Source organism: Equus przewalskii, chromosome 19 (genome assembly GCF_037783145.1).
Source record: "Equus przewalskii isolate Varuska chromosome 19, EquPr2, whole genome shotgun sequence".
In the NCBI taxonomy this organism is placed as follows: domain Eukaryota; kingdom Metazoa; phylum Chordata; class Mammalia; order Perissodactyla; family Equidae; genus Equus; species Equus przewalskii.
In genome coordinates this window covers 15878065-15894414 of record NC_091849.1, presented here as the reverse complement: position 1 = coordinate 15894414, position 16350 = coordinate 15878065, and the positions used below count along the sequence as shown (strand labels likewise).

Sequence of the window (16350 nt, the reverse complement as noted above, 5' to 3'; positions counted from 1 at the left end):
GTGTTGTTGTATAAAAGGTTTTTGTCCCCCAAGCCACCCTCAGTCCTTGTATCTTTCTGCACCAGAACTAAGTGCCCTCCGATCATGGCCAACTAGGCCAAAGAATGAGGGCTTGTCCTTCAAAAGCTCTGTAGATAATAGGATGAGCTGTTACTTGTGTTGTCACCTCACCCCCAGACACTCCCACTGCCCTCCACTGGGAGTAGGGGTGGGTTGGAGTGGAAGAGCAGACTTTGCCAAATGCTGGCCGAAAGCCCTGAGATTCCTTCGAATGTGTTGCTGGCTCTTTTTCACTCCCAGCCTAACCTCACTTACCCTCGGTACCTCCATTGCAGACTGGGACAGGTGCTCACCACACACACCAGTTATGTTTCCCTCGTTTACCTTCCCCTCAAGGCTCCGCTTGCACTCTTGGTCGTCGTATTTGCCGATTTCTCCAAAGGGAAATATAGAATGTCATCCAGCCTGGGCCTCACACCTTCTGAGATGACACCACTGAGGCTCAGGTCCCCTCCCATGCACACCACAACACCCAACAATGGAGGAGAATATTCCTTTTTACTGCAAGCCATTCGGACATTTTAAATCATTCATTCTAAATAGTAAATTTTTAAATTTATAAAATATACTTGTAAAAATTGGGTAATTACTGGGCAAATGAGTGGATAGTAATAGAACTATCATAAGAATAGGCTTGGTTATTAATTACCACAATGATTATAATAGATGACATTTATTGAGCATTTATGTGGCAAGCACTGTGCTGAAATATCTACATGCGTCAGCTCATCGAAAGCTCATGACAATTGTAAGGTATATATACTCTTATTAGGCTCATTCAGTAGAAAAGGGAATGGGGGCTTAGGGTGGGTAGTTACATGACTTGAACAAAATCGTAGCTTGTAAGTGGAGGAGCTGGTTCGGTGAAGCCTCTATGGCATATCAAGGGCAACATCCCAGGCTGGGGACGTACATGAGGTTCCCACATAGATGACGTGTTGTAAATTCCACCCCAGAAATGTCCTGAAATAGGAACACGTTGGCCAAGTTCCAGACCATGACTGATGTCCACGTCAAGCTAATGCTCTATCTCTAAGGAACAAATAGAAGTTGTTACATCATTTACACTAAATCGCTACCATTAACACCTGTGATTGTTAGTGTTCCAAGGATTGCGTGATCTAACTGTCCAAATCTCATGAGTGAGCCAGGCTTCTCTGCTTCTTCTTTGATTTGACCTATGCCAGGTATTGCGGTGGATTTCTGTACTTTCTACTTTATTCCAAAGACCAAGCATTTCTGAAAGCCCCAGTGCTCTACCGGAAGTGGGAGAGGGCCAGTTAATGTGCCTACGGAAAGAAGTACCACTTAGACACCCAAAAGATTCCATTTCTGTACAACTACAAGAATCTTTCACAAGGAACCGGGCATCCATAGTTTAGAGAAAGAAAATAATAGCACAAGGGAACAATATCTACTTTGATAATGAGAATAATTTGAGAAATTACATCTTTTAGACATAGAGAGTTCAACAGAAAGAATTATTCATTCATTCTTTCTTTAATAGACATTTTAAGCACCTATTAGGTGCCAGATATCTTTTTGCAGCTCTAGGTCAGTGTTCGCTTCTCAATCTTTGCTGTACAGAGTGATTTGATGCATACTTCCATTAATCACCCTAGCTCACTACTCCTTCCCTTCATTCATTCATTCATTCATTCACTCACATAGTTTTTAACCTCAAGAGCCCTCACATTAAAGACGGGATTAATATGGAGGGCTTCTGAGAAGCTGAATTTTGAACCAAGTCTTAAAGAATGAATTAGGGTAATGGCAGGTGGAAAACCAAAGCAGCACATTCTAGACGTAGAAGTCCCATTTTGTTCAGGTTTGTCTCTTCTTGATAACAAGCTAAAACTTAGAAGTCCCAGACCAATTGCTGCCAATCATTATCTCATGCTAGACTTATGTAGTCCTGCCGTTCTATAATAGAGTCTATAAATTGTCCAAAAGTACACATTTATATCAATTATTATTACTGAATATGATTTGACTTGAACTGATCATCATTGCGGGTGTACTATTCAATAATGTTGTATAGAGTTTGACTGTATTGTTCTGCTGAACATAGACTTATTATTTATTTGGCTTAGATCTCAGTAGTGTTTCATGGAACGGCAACATCCTTTAAGTGCAGGATGCTGATATGATTAGCCTTCTTAGGGACAGAGTCATGGATTTGTTCTTCAAACCCAAATGGCATCAATTGTATGGTAGCTAGATAGTATTTATAAACTAAAAAGTAGGGTAGGCTGTGAAAAAAAATGTTGTAACTCCCTCTATTTGTTAAAGTAGACATATGATCAAATGCTTTCTTATTCGGATTTTCCTTAAGAACTATGACTTAGAAATAATTATTGGTGTTTGCTTTGCCTTCAGGACCAAAAACCTTCTAAAGTTTCCAGAAATGTTATCTATGAACCAAGCTGGCAATGAGACCACTAATAATAGTAACACGTCACTCAAGATGGGATGGACCTTTTCCTTTTAACAGTCAACCTCTTTTTTTTTTAAGTATATTCTGGAGAATTAATTTGGGGCTTGTGAAAGGAACACGCAGTGTTCATTTTAAAGGAAGGTGACAAAAAGATTAAAATATTGGTAGAGTCAATGCCTGTTGAACCCCAGGATTTACTCCATCATATATTTATTTATTCATTCATGTATTCATTTATTCATCCAATAAATATTTATTAAAAACCTAGACTATGCAAGGTGCTAAGCCAGATTGTACTAGGTATAAAATGATAAATGAAATAGGGTTTCTGCTTTCCAGAAACTAAAGGTCTACCATAGCCGTAAGACAAGGAAGGAGAAAGAGTTGGGAACTACGAAAAAAGAACATTGAAAACGGGATGGGATTCAGAGGGGTCTGAGGTATTGTATGTAGTGAAACTATTTTAAAATTTAGAGTGTATAAGTTAAGTTGGAGATTCCTTTAGAAAACATCTCTCTATGAAATAGAAGTTTATATACGGAGAGGAATAATAATTGTAGTTGACATTTATGGAACATTTAATATGTAGCAGGCACTATGCTGAGTGCTTTTCGTGCATTGTCTCATTGAATCCACACACCAACCCTATAAGGTAGGCATCATTCTTTCTTATATTTTAGAGATTGCTGTATTGTATGCTCCATGGTTGTAGCAAAAGCTTTGTCTAGAAGAGACCACACAGATGGAGGGTACGAGGGAAAGTGGATATGTAAGGCAGTATTAATTACTGGGCCAGTAAAATCTAATTTAGATTTTGGGATAGAAAGTCATTTTACATTAATTCGATCTAAATTATGCGATCCTTCTTGGAAAAGAAGTTAAGTACTCACAGCCATATAAACTATTGACTAAAATTTTTTTCAGTGTATAAATACCACTTTTCAGAAACTGGATAATGTCCGTGTGTTATCAGCACACTAAATGCAAAATGGATGCTCGAGAAGGCCTGATATTTTCTCTTGTGAATAAATTAAACATTTTGCCTACAACCCTGTTTACATTATTGACTTACATACTGGCCCTATTTCCCCCTCGCTGTATACAATTTTCCTCAGTCATTTGGGGAAGGAAAAAAATGATTAAAAATTTCCTCACCTAGGGCCAGCCCTGGTGGCCTAGTGGTTAAGTTCAACAGACTCCACTTGAGCACCCCAGATTCGGTTCCCGAGTGTGGACCTACACCACTCATCAGTGGCCATGTGGCGGCGGCCCACATAGAAAATAGAGGAAGATTGGTGACAGATGTTAGTTCAGGTGAATCTTCCTCAGGAAAAAAAAGGAAAATGCAATTTCCTCACCTGCTTTTTCCTGCCTTGAGAGAATTCTTGCTTCCAAAAGAGATATGGAGGAGGGCCGTACCTGGAGCAGGAAGGCTCTAGGTACCAACAGAACAAATGAGGTTTGAGCATTTATTTTGGCTATAACTAAGGCTTTTGTCCATTAATAAAAATGTTACTTAATTCACCTTATCCTCACCGAACAGGCAAAGGTTAAATTAAAGTTGTTACATGTGCCGTCCCAGCTCCTTCCCAAGGCTGTAGTAGTGAGAGTCAAGAACCGGGCACAACTCATTCAGGATCCTTTCTCAGCTGCTTCTGCTTTTGCTTCCAGGAGCTCTATTTCCCACCTGCTCAGGGAAAAATAGGACTTAGATGTTGAAATAATTCCTCTGGAACCTCCAATTATACAATAAACATATTTGTGGAAAAGAAGCATAACATGCTTGAACTGTCACTTTTCTTAGCGAATTTTATTTATGTGCGTAATGGAAGGTAAATATTAAAGAAACTGCTGCGTGAATCAGTACCTTCCATTGGGGTTCAGGTCAGTGGGGCCTCCCCTATCAATATCTAACTTCTCTCAAAGTGATCGCCGAAATCTGAATTCAGTTTTTACTTTCATTAGAAATTATGTTTTAAGAGGTATCTTGTCAAAGATGTAAAAGAAAAATGGATTACTTATATTAGAATTATATGTGCATATACCAACTGTTGTTTCACTGCTTAATATTAATTAATTGGCCATCTTTTTATTTTATTTAATCCTTCATCTTTTAAAATTATTATTTCTGTTGGGGAAACCAAGGGATAAAGTAATTTGCTAGAGGACCCAGTTGGTGTCATGGCTAGGAAAGTGGGTACCTCGGAGAGTCATCATAAAAATGAAATGGACTCATGTTTTGGGCTCCTGGTATAATGCCTGAGATATAATATACTCAGCCAATTATAGCTGACTTTATTGTTCTAGAATCCAGATAGCCATACTTTCAGTCCATTGTGCTTGAAAACAAATCCACGGATCCTTAAATTGTACAATCTTATTAATTTAATTTTAAGGAGCCAGAAAAAATGGATTTATTAGGAAATATTCCAATCTACCACTATATTTAATAGAAGGAAGGACAAAGGTCATCTCTTTGAGAGGTTTCAAACTGTGCAATTATTTTCAGCTTGCTAGTATCAGCTTAGGAAAGCGCTGCTGTGTTTTGTAGATAAACACAACTAGCACAGATAAAGAGGCCCAAGTGAAGAGATCTTGCTGGGTTTAGCTCTTTGTTATTGTTGCTCAGTTGTGTGTTTTTAAACCCGTTTGTGGTTCAGAAGCTGATGAAGCAGTGAGTACAAGTTCGAACTACGAGAAACAGGTTTGAATAAGTCTAGACATTCGGTTATCTTCTGTCTAGCATTCATTTGTGTCGTGGGCGTCACACTCTGGGGATTAGTGTTCATTATGCAGAAGTTGTTTTATCTTTGGCTTCCTTATAATAGCTTAAAGTGAATTCTGAGTGGAGAGAGCGCGAAGGCCAGGGCTCAGGAACTACAGGGATTATACCAAAATGGGTTGGGTGGGTTTTAACAGAGGCCAATAAGCATTATGGCTTCACTCTCCGAGAGCTCAGTTGGTTAGATGCGTCTCGCCGCCTCATTAAGTACACAATATAATGACGACTTGACCAGGATTCCTTGAACAGAGAGATGGACAAGGGTAGAAATCCATTCCCGTATCAAATATCTAACACCTAGTGTAAGTATAGCAGAGAGTGGGATTATCTGTGCTGTGGAAATCTAAGGGCCCCGGGGACACCTCTGAGTATGTAATCACATTTTAATTAGCTCCTTTAGGCTACAGAAAGTGGTTCAATTTTTATCCCCTAGATTAAGCATCCCTTCTGTCAACAATCAACATTTCATTTTCAAAACTCAAAGTGAAGCAGTGTTTGATTTTTCTTACTTTCTGACTTTGAGAATGTGTTTCACTTTTAGAGTGCATATAGGAATGTAAAGTAGCTCTTGTTTGTCCAAATATCCACCTCTTTAATATCCATTTCCCTGACCTGGATCCTTCCAAAGGAAATCTTGGCTTCAGGCTAGGTTCGGTGGCTGGTAGAAATCAGCATTATGTTAGGTGGGCTGCTGTGTCTGTGAAAAATCCTAGACCACCGTCACACACGCAGACCTTTTCTCCGGACACCAAAATGTCCTGTCAGATAAAAAAAAAATGGTAATTAATGTGCACTACTTTTTTTTTTTTTTTGAGGAAGATTAGCCCTGAGCTAACTACCACCAATCCTCCTCTTTTTGCTGAGGAAGACTGGCCCTGAGCTAACATCCATGCCCATCTCCTCTTCTTTATACATGGGACGCCTACCACAGCATGACATTTGCCAAGCAGTGCCATGTCCACACCCAGGATCCGAACCGGCGAACCCCCAGAACATGCGCACTTAGCTGCTGTGCCACCGTGCAGGCCCCCAGTGCACTACTTTAATAAGACCAAGATTGCTGATTCAGTCCCAGTATGGACTTTTCAGTTTCATTCATTCATTTATTCTCTCACTCACTGATTCACCTTCATTCATCCATTCATTAAACATTTGGTGCATATGATATAACTGCTAGATAGGCTTCCATTACTAGGTTCCCATTTTACAGACACAAGCCCACAGTACAAGAGGGTCAGACTAAGAAGTGGACGTTATAGCCCAAGTCTATCACAAAAAGAGTAAGTCAGGAGTCTCATCTTCTACAAAATGGACAAGCTATATTTTGTACCTAAAAACAAATTTTTCCCTTCCAAAGGCAGCATGGTCTAGGTAACAACATGGATTTAAGAACCAGACAAGCCTGGGTTTGAATTCCGCATTCATTATGTACTACCCATGGCATTTCGAGGAAGTTCTTTTGAGCTTCAGTTTTTCTTTAAATGGAGTAATCTTTCTACTTTGTAGGGTTGTGTGATGATTAAAGATAAAACGTGAAGCATAATGATTGGCACATTTGAAAAAAAGGTTCAGCAAGGGCTCTTTCCCTTTCTCCTTTCTTCGTTTCCACGCTTGTTTGGGTAGGAGTTGGGATAACTCTTCCCGTGAGTAGACAGAAACCCCATCCCCCTAATACTGCGGACTGTAGGACTTTCCTTCACAGGCAGTCCCCATGGGGCAGCACCTCCGTACCTGAAGGTCTGGTTCACTGCCTCCCCACCTGGGTTGCAGGTATCCAGCATTCCACCATTATCTCAGGGACTGAATTTCCCCGCTGTGACCAGCGTTCATCCACCTTGATGACGCCTGAAACTCCAAAGAGAGACAACAGCCCCACAGCGTGGCCTGGAGAGGAGCAGACTCGCTCACAAGGCGCTCCCTCTCGGGATGCCATTGTTCCACTGCCAAACTCATGACCTTTGGAGAATTTGGAAATTTACTACTCTGTAGGGGGAAAGAGACAAAGAAATTCAAGATGAAGCTTTATATAAGTAAAGGGCTTTTATTATAATGGTTGAATTGGGTTTGGATTTTGCACTCCCTTCAGATTTCTTAGGGTGTGGGTGAGGGAGTCCTAGGAGATTTAATTAGTTTCTTGAGAGGTGCTGAAGTTTGTGACACTGAGGTCCATTTTCTTCTATTGTCCATTGAGTTGGGGGACCCTGGGAATTAAATTTCTGGAAGACTGGGACGGTTGCCATGGATAGAATTGTATGGATTTTTGAATATAGTTTAGCTACTTGGTGGAGTTTTCTTTTGTTGTTCTGGTTTTGGAAAGGGAAGATTAAAATAGTATGAATTTGGGTAGAGAGGAGTGTGTGCAGTCTAGTTAGAATGCTTTAGTGGGCTTCTGAGAGAAGGAAGAATGGGTTACACTATGAGTAAACGCTTAGGAGATAAAGACACACAGGAGGCTGCCTGAGGCACTGTATTAATCTTAATAGTCTCTCACGGTTAAGACCTGAATTATTTCAAACTAAATTTCTTACCTTTGAGTATTTGGATACAAGCTCTGGCCTGGATGCCTTAGGAGCATGCACAGCAAAAAGGAAGGCTTTCGGAAAGTTTTCTGCTACTGGCAGAGTTCGTATTGTCTAGTAGTTCACAATTCAAGGAATCAGCATTTACATTAACTCAATCAGATGGTAGAATCTCAGAATTTGCATATAAGATCTAACAGCATTTTTACTGCCTTAATTAAGCAAACCTATATTTCATGCATTTAGTCGTGTGTTCAACTAATGTTTATTATCTCCCCAGAGCAAGATACTAGGAGATAGAGAAATGAATTTAAACATACAAGTTACCCTCCAGAAGGCTGACAGTCTACTTAGGAAGATAAGACATATTTTTGAACAACTTAAACACAAGGATAAAATTTTATCGTATATTCTGAATCAAGAGATATTAGATTTAGTGGCTCGAGAACTTATTCCTTCTGAGGAAATCAGAGAAAGGCACGAGATATATCTGAGCAAGGATTTTGAATGACTGGGAACTCAGGTCCCCTCCCATCACACTTGTGAGCCAGCAGCATCCACACTATGGTAACATTCATTGCTCCCCCAGGTCAATCAGGGGCAGGAGTTTTATCATCCTTGAACCTCATTGGTGATCTGCATCTCCACTCTCATTCTCTCCTAGCCTCACCCTCTCCCTGATTTCGTAAGTCCTGATGCAGTCAGCAAGATTCTTTTTTTTTTTTTATACTTTCAAGAAGATGACTAGAAGAATCTGGGTGAGGGTTCATAGACTCCTGCTTGTCTTCATAAGAAAATACCAGGTCAGTGTTGCTACGACTGTGTGTAAAGTTTCTCCAGGTTGCAGCAACAACCCTATCATCAAGGGCTCTCACTGAGAGCATTACCTACGAATAGGGCCCTGAGTTTCTCATTTTTTGCATACTTATTAATTTATTACAGATCCATCATTGATTTTAATTCAACATCAATGTTGAAGTAACATGTGGTATTAGTAAGATTAATAGAAATAGCCATACCCTAGAGTCACTAAGACCTGAAAATTAGTTATATATAATTGTTGTAGGTTATGCATAATATGAGTCATTTTCTTCAAGAGCATAGACTGTAGCTAATATCAGCCAGGCTTTTATTTTCTAAGTATTTTATACCTTTATCATTGGCCGTTCTCATTCAAAAGAAGCACTGTTACACTGAGAGAACACTTAACCCAAATTCACTTTGTTCCACAAGTGTTGTATATGGTGACCTGAATATATGTGACTCTGATAGACTTGTAGTTCACTGGAGGTTCCCATGATGAGGAAACTCATGATGGAGACTTTGAAAATAAAGAATAACTTGGTAAAGCAAAGGATTGCACTGGTTTGTATATTTGAACTCTGTGCAGATTAACTTTGCTTAAAGCAGGGAACGAGTTGTTAGAAGGCATCCCCTGACACAGGTTTAAACAAGCCACTGGTTGAATCACAATCTCCAAAATACTGCTACATCAGAAAAAGCCCGACAGAGCCGATGAAGATAGTCTTAGTCAGAAATCCCACTGCATGCATTAGAGAGGAAAGTCTTCTGGGCCTCACCTCTCTAAATCAGATTTCTTCTTCAGAGGTCATTTCAGGTTCTCCTCCTCCACGAAAGGTCTTTCAGCGCTTGTTCAGTTCTCTAATTGGCTTATGATGGTAGATCTTGTATCATCAATGAGATTATAAATTCCTTCAGGGAAGAGACCTCAATTAAGTACACAGTGGAGTCACAGTATTTCAAAATTGAAAGTAATAATCAGGGAAAAGGAAGATAGCTAGAGGTTGTAACTTGCCCAGGGTCACAGAAAGTAAGAGGCTGAAGCAATAGCAGAACCCAGGTCTCCGCATGCCTGCCCCCTGCGTCATCCTCTCTCGCAGCCGCCATTCAGTTAAAGCTCCTCATACATTTTAGGTGATTTGCTGCCTCTCCTCCACAGCCAAAGAACAAGAACCCAAGCTCAGTTCTTGAAGGATTAATTTCCAAATGCCGAAAGCATGCTTTAGAGCTGACTTAAATCTGTTCTTGCTTTAACTTATCCTTTTCCTCCAGTGTCATAGTGTCAGTCCAGACATAAAGCTTCCACGGAAGGCCAGCAGGGGGAGTACAATTGTGCGAAACTTGTATAAAACTCCCAGTTGTTTAAAAACCACAGACCAAGATATGGGAGGTGGAGGGGCTGGGTTCTCCGTGTCTAAGAGCTTTTAAAGTGGTCTTCAAACAACCTTGGACCTACATAAGCCAGCTTTTTAAATTACATAAACTGCAAGTCACATTCTTAATTAGGCTTAAAAAGTAGGTACACGATAACAACTACAATTACCAAGTTGGTTTTTTTTTTTAACTTGCTTTTGTTATTGTTGTGCTTCGCATAGAGAGGACAAAAGCAAAGGCAGCCTGTAGAACAGAGCAGCTTCTCAGGGTTACGTCTCCCGCTGATTTGTAAATGTCGGGGCAAAGCTGGTTCGTTTTGGAAAATAAATGTCAAAGCAAGTCAGAGTCATTTATTCCTTAGCAGGAAATATTGATTCGGTGACATTGTTCAATTGTAATGACTGTTTCTATTGTGTTAAATGACTGAAGTATATTTAACCAATTTAGATGAAGAATGAGGCTCATTGTGCCATTTGATTGGCTAAACCTGAGAACACGTGTATTGTTTCAGCCGGTTTATTTGTTCAGTCACCAATATTTATTAAGCACCTACTGGGTGCCAAACCCCGCTGAGTGCTAATGTAAGAACTGGGTTGTAGAGTTAGACACACCTGGGTTCAAGTTCTGCTTCAGCTGTCTACTAGCTCTGAGAATTTGGACAACTTATGTAACCACATTATTGTCATTTTCCTTACGTTAAAACCATAAAGGTTATTAGGAAAATTAAATAACAAAATACATGGCATGATCTTAAAAGATGCCTATCAGATGATAAGGCCTAAGTTATCATTAACTTCTATTACCATCATCATCATCTTCTTCTTGTGCATCATATTCCTCATTCTTGTCTTCAGGGTACCCATTTGATGAAGGAAAATGTTTGAGACAACAGCTTCTTTATTGACGTGTTTAGTATGAACTGGATTTAGAAATGGGAGAGAGCAAATGTGAAAGCAAGCTTTGGTGAAGCCATTACTTAAAATAACTATAGTTGATTCAAAAGAAACATTAACTCAAATTTCGCAAGGCTATACCATACCAAGGATACTTTCTAGGAATATGCACTAAGATACTTGTAATATGATATTTTCTTCTTCAAACTCCTTTCCACCTCCCAAAATATTTGTCCTCCTGCCTATTCCTGGGATGTCAGCAGGCTTTCCTAAGCACCTTCCACTCTTTCTCCTCCCTGGCTCATGGGGCCTCCTCTCCTCCCTCCGTTACTCTCCATGTTCATGATGTGGCCTCCAGACACCCTTCTGGAATGTTTCATCAGCTCCTGTTTTTGCCCTTCGATGTCAAAAGGGTGTATGATTAGTCATTCTTCCACTCTCTTGCCAAATAGAGATGGGGAAATGTGTCCCCTCCCTTCCTAAGTGTTAAAAATTCTCTTTTCAGACCACAGAATGTGGCAGGCTCATGTTCTTTATGACCCCACTACCCCTTCCCATCTCCCCCTCCCCAAGAGCCTGGTGGGGAAATGCTCCCAGTGTTATATCCCTTTTTATTGACACCCCTCTGCCCTCTTTGGCTTCTCTCACAGTTGCACCTTGACCCCTCTCTCTACTCAGGGTCAGTTCCTTCCTTAAATTACAAGCTGCTCAGAAGGTCTAGGAATTACTGAACTTCAGATAGCGTGTGGCAGTCTTAGCCCAGGAAAGTTTACTATCTGCGACTGTTTCTTTTTCTCCCATGAGCCTCATCAAACAGGTCTCTGTACAGACAGAACCTCCATTCATCTACCTCACAGCCCACCCAGACTTACCCAGACTTGCCCAGATTCACAGTGCGGTACAGCTCAGACCCTCCACTGGGCTTCCAGCTCCATGTGATCCAACAGCGAAAAGCTACTGACCTGGGATTTCAGAACAGAGGTTTCTACCTAATTCCTCAACTAGCTAACAGTATTGCGCCCCTGGGTATTTTAGTCATCTCCTTGCTTTTCAGCTTCTTCAACAGAAGTATAGTTTTTACTAAGCACCTTTCAATATCTAATTGAAATGACATGTAAATAAACAAGACATTGTAGATAAAACCATCTTCAGCATCCAAAGGGTGATACAGATACTTTTGAGGAACGTGTGTCAACATATTCCTTAGGACAACTGACCATGAGAAGGTCATCTCTTAGAGATCTCAGTGTGCCATAGGGAGAAGAGTTACCGCCATGTAAGTGTCCACCTCGACATTGGTTTGCACACCAGTATCCCACTCCATTCAGTCCATCCATATTATTTTGAATCATAAAGGCACAACCCTAGAGGAGAACATTTTTTAAAAACATTTTAATAATGTACTTATTTCATTAACCTGAAGTTAAAACTTTTAGATAAGGCTAGTGCCTTACAACATGATCTTTTAAACTTAAGCCAAGTTAACAGTCATTATTGCTGCTTCCTCCGTGACCTTGGGCACATCGCATCGTCTCTCTGAGCCATGACTTCCTCATAGATGATCTCTGACCTCCTCCTGCTGTGAGCTTTTACCAATCTGATTCCATACTGCAGAGATTAAGGAAGTAGCATGTCTACTAATGCCTTCAAAGGTTATGAATGCAGAATATTTGTTAGATTTGAGCTCCTTGATCTTCACATTACCTTAAAAATAGAGCTAGCTGAATTAGTAGCTGACTGGGAGTAAATCAAAATAGGGCTTACTAAAAGTTTCCTTTAGATTCTTGAAAAACTATTTCACTTGAGTTCTTTTTGGTATGATTAATTTAGAGAGAAAAGGAATCCAAAAATTCTGTTTACCTCCTCATTCCTCCAAGCATTCCACTTCTGTAGTCTCTCATTGTTTTAATTTAATGAAGGAGAACCATAGAGGGAGAAAAGAAAGCGAAGAGAAGACAAGGCTGCGAGGAGCAGGAGTGGTTTCAAGACTGTGCACTGAGCAATCAGGTTTATCAGTGTTTAAAGCAAAAGAAAACATATTCCAAACACATGTTTATAGTCTTTCCCTTCCAAAAATGGAGAGCCCGTGGTGAAAGCTCCTCCCCGTGTTAGTTAATACACTGTCATTTCATGAAGCACTGGGGAGCAGAGATAAAGTCCTGAAGCTCAGCTTCCCTTCCAGCCCCCAGATCCAACACGTCTCCCCACTTTCTGCCTCTTCTTTCACCTCCCGTATTTGAGCACTGGTTTCATGAGTGTTCTGTAAAGGACATTGGCAGCACTTTGCACATGGTGTGCATAAATATTAGCCAACACCAAGGGACAGGATGTGCTGCAAGCAGTCTATGGTAAGAGTAGGCAGGAGCTGTGGTTGTGGACCCCACTTTCCTCCATCAACCATGGCACCCCGGAGCCTTGGGTGCTCCCGCCGCCGAAAGGAGAGCCTGGAATAGTTCATCCCTGAGAGCTCCTCTATTCTAGTGCTAACATTTTATGAAACCCAGGCTTTACAAACAGATTGTTTTATTGCTTCCTGCATTACCAGTCTGTTTGATTTCTGTGCCCAGCTCCCTGAGAGCATTTTGAATTATAGCACGGAGAATTTCCATCAACAAGTGCATGACATTATAGTGGACGTTGGGGAGACAGTGTCAAACCAATATTAACTGGACTTGAAAGGAGAGAGGCTGGGAAATTAAAATAAAGGTGCTCCCAGATAAAATACAAAATATCACACAGTTCCTAACTCTACTATTTAGTCATTTATAGCATCCAACCAGTACTTTGGCTTTTATTGGTATGATATAAATAGATGGCTCCTTAAGAGTAGAGACGGTGTCTTTGCTCAAAAGTTGACTATTAGTTTTGTATGCCTGGCATATACTTATTAAGCCAGAGCACATTTATCTTCTGTCCTGTGTCCTGAGGAGCAGGGTATGTGCATCACACGTGGATCAGACTCTCACTCCAGGGCAAGGCATGGGGCTGGAATATGGATTCTTGTTGACAGGTCACATTTGGTGTTCTGAGAGACCCAAATGAGAGAGGCTTGCTTTTGAGAAATTAGACATGTAAGCAGGACATCTTCCAAGCCTAATACAGTAGATTAATGTTTTAGGTGCTCAATAAATATCATTATATGAAGAAAGTAAGTTTCCCAGACTAAAACCAGGTGACTGGAAAAGTGATTATTGTAACAAAATATAGCGCGTGCTTTTAGGTTGGACCCTCTTCCCAGCCTGTGCCAACAACCCCTGGCTTACAGTCACCCCCTGGGGCTGAAAGATGAGCCACTAGAGAGGGAACACTGGCATGTCGCGAGAAACGGATCAGAAGCCTGCCTGCATGGAGTATGTGGACATGTGCGCACAGGTCGGGGGCTGGAGACACAGCTTGAATGCAACCCCAGGATGGGAACCCGAGGGAGAGACTGCACTAGGTGGGCTCTGCTCTGCTCCAGGGAGCTGGTACTTTAAAGTCAAGCGGGAGGCCAGGCACCCCAGGAGTGTCGAAATGTCCCCTAAGCCAACAATTCGCGTGGCCTGTCAGGTCAGAGCTTGTTGTGTCCAGTTAGGTTCTGGACCAGAGGGCAGATGCGAGCCAGATGGCCTTCCATAACAGGGGGCTTTGGGAGGGGAACAATGGGACTAGAGGGTGCGTTTCTCCCAAAGCACCTTCTAGTGGAAAATGGGAAAGCAAAATGTGCCCAGTTTCAACAAGGTTCACTTTCTCTCATGCTTCTCTTGTGATTTTCCTCTGTCTCTTAAATACCGCACTTAAAAGAACTCTCCAAGAAAAGATTTCCAGGATGTGCTTTTCAGAGGTCATGTGGAAGCCAAGAATGATTGGCCTCCTTTTTTGGCTAAGGAGTCTTAAGTTCGGGATAATTTTATTTGTTCCTGCTCCTCCTACCCCTCCCCACCCCCCGCCATGCACCCATTTACATTGATATCGTTAACTGTCTCCTGCTCTGGATCCACGTCAAGGATGGACACACTGACTAGCAAAGCCAGAATTCAGCACATCATTCCCCGAAACATGAACTTCTTTTTAATTTGAGAGTATATAATTTCAGCATTTTTTCTGTCTCTAGATGTTTAGAGCTCCCTCTAGTGTCACTATGCTGTCATATTTATCCTAAGCATTTTTTCTTTTTAAGATTTTATTTTTTCCTTCTTCTCCCCAAAGCCCCCCAGTACATAGTTGCATATATTTTTTATTTGTGGGTCTTTCTAGTTGTGGCATGTGGGACGCCACCTCAGCATGGCTCGATGAGTGGTCCCGGGTCCACACCCGGGATCTGAACTGGCAAAACCCTGGGCCGCCGAAGCAGAGCGTGCCAACCCAACTGCTCGGCCAGGGGCCCAACCTCTTAAGCTTTTTTTTTTTTAAGGTCATTATTCCTTTAACCATAGCAGGGAGAGTATTTTATTTTCTTCACACTTGACTTCGAGAGCTGCACACGGAGCCCTAACATGTCACGTGTGTCCCTAGAACCTACAGACCAGCCCTTCCTGATGTCTGTGCTTCTTTGAGGACCAGGAGAGTGGGGGGCAGAAGAGGATGAAGAAGGGGGCAGAGGATGGCACTAAGAAGGAACAGCATATTAAATGGGGTATGAAGGTGCCGGAAGAGTTTGCCAGCTTCCCCTGCTTAGATGATGGAAGCAGCCTGATCTTTCAGCTGGGAAGCCAAGGCCTGGGATTCCATCCTCTGGCCCCGGGTCACAGGAGGCAGCACTAAATGCCTTGGGTGTTTATGATTCTGGTGTGACGGCAGTGGCACGTGTCCAACGTTGAACGTGTGCTGCTAGATTTGGAGTCTGACGGAGTTCTGCTTCATACTCAAGTCCCAGTCTTTCTGAGTGTGTGTGTCTATTTATATGTTTACATATATGCACCTATGTACGTCTATGTGTATATAATCAACAAGACATTCAGAACCCAAAACATTGTTTTAATAGAATTCTTAAAAATTCTTTATCTACAAATTTGACTTTAGAATGGGTTAAAACCACCTCTCTCATTTGGTTGGCAAGGAAAAGGTTTGGAGTTTTATAAAACATTTCTGTAGAGGTAAGAGATCATTTCATGTGTGGAAGCGAAGATAGTTGTCATGCATAATCCCATAGAAAGCTTAGAAACTCTGAGGCTGCAACTTCTACGGTGCAGCATTGCCCTCTGCATTTTCTGCAGTGTGAGACAATCACCCTGAGCGCAGCAGGAGCTGGTCTGACATCAGCTGTTCTCTGGCTCCTGCTTAATGTCAGTGAGAGCTGGAAGTTGAATAAATGAGAACAGGAGAGGTCTGGACCCATGTAAATGATTCTCACTTGAAAGGAGAAACAGCTTTCATCATTTGTTCCAGCTAAGCCTTGCATGTGTTAGAGAGCTGATCCTAAGCAGTGGGAAGGATCTCGTAAGTAAGGTTTGATGTTCTCTCTCTCTCTCCTCTGCTGTCATTCTTGACTTGTGGGTTGCGTAC

The 16350-nt window shown here is 41.4% G+C and overlaps 1 protein-coding gene and 1 long non-coding RNA gene across 14 annotated transcripts in view; one reads left to right on the top strand and one right to left on the bottom strand.

The window, feature by feature from the left end:
• The window catches only part of ATXN1 (ataxin 1), a 384333-nt gene that overhangs the window by 287246 nt on the left and 80737 nt on the right, over nt 1–16350 (top strand). The window lies entirely within an intron of this gene.
• On the bottom strand, nt 5789–12860 carry LOC139077412 (uncharacterized). The gene is made up of 5 exons (XR_011529910.1): nt 12727–12860; nt 11739–12230; nt 10777–10892; nt 9379–9511; nt 5789–6037 (listed from the first exon to the last, which is right to left on the bottom strand). It is a non-coding gene; the product is annotated as an uncharacterized lncRNA (long non-coding RNA).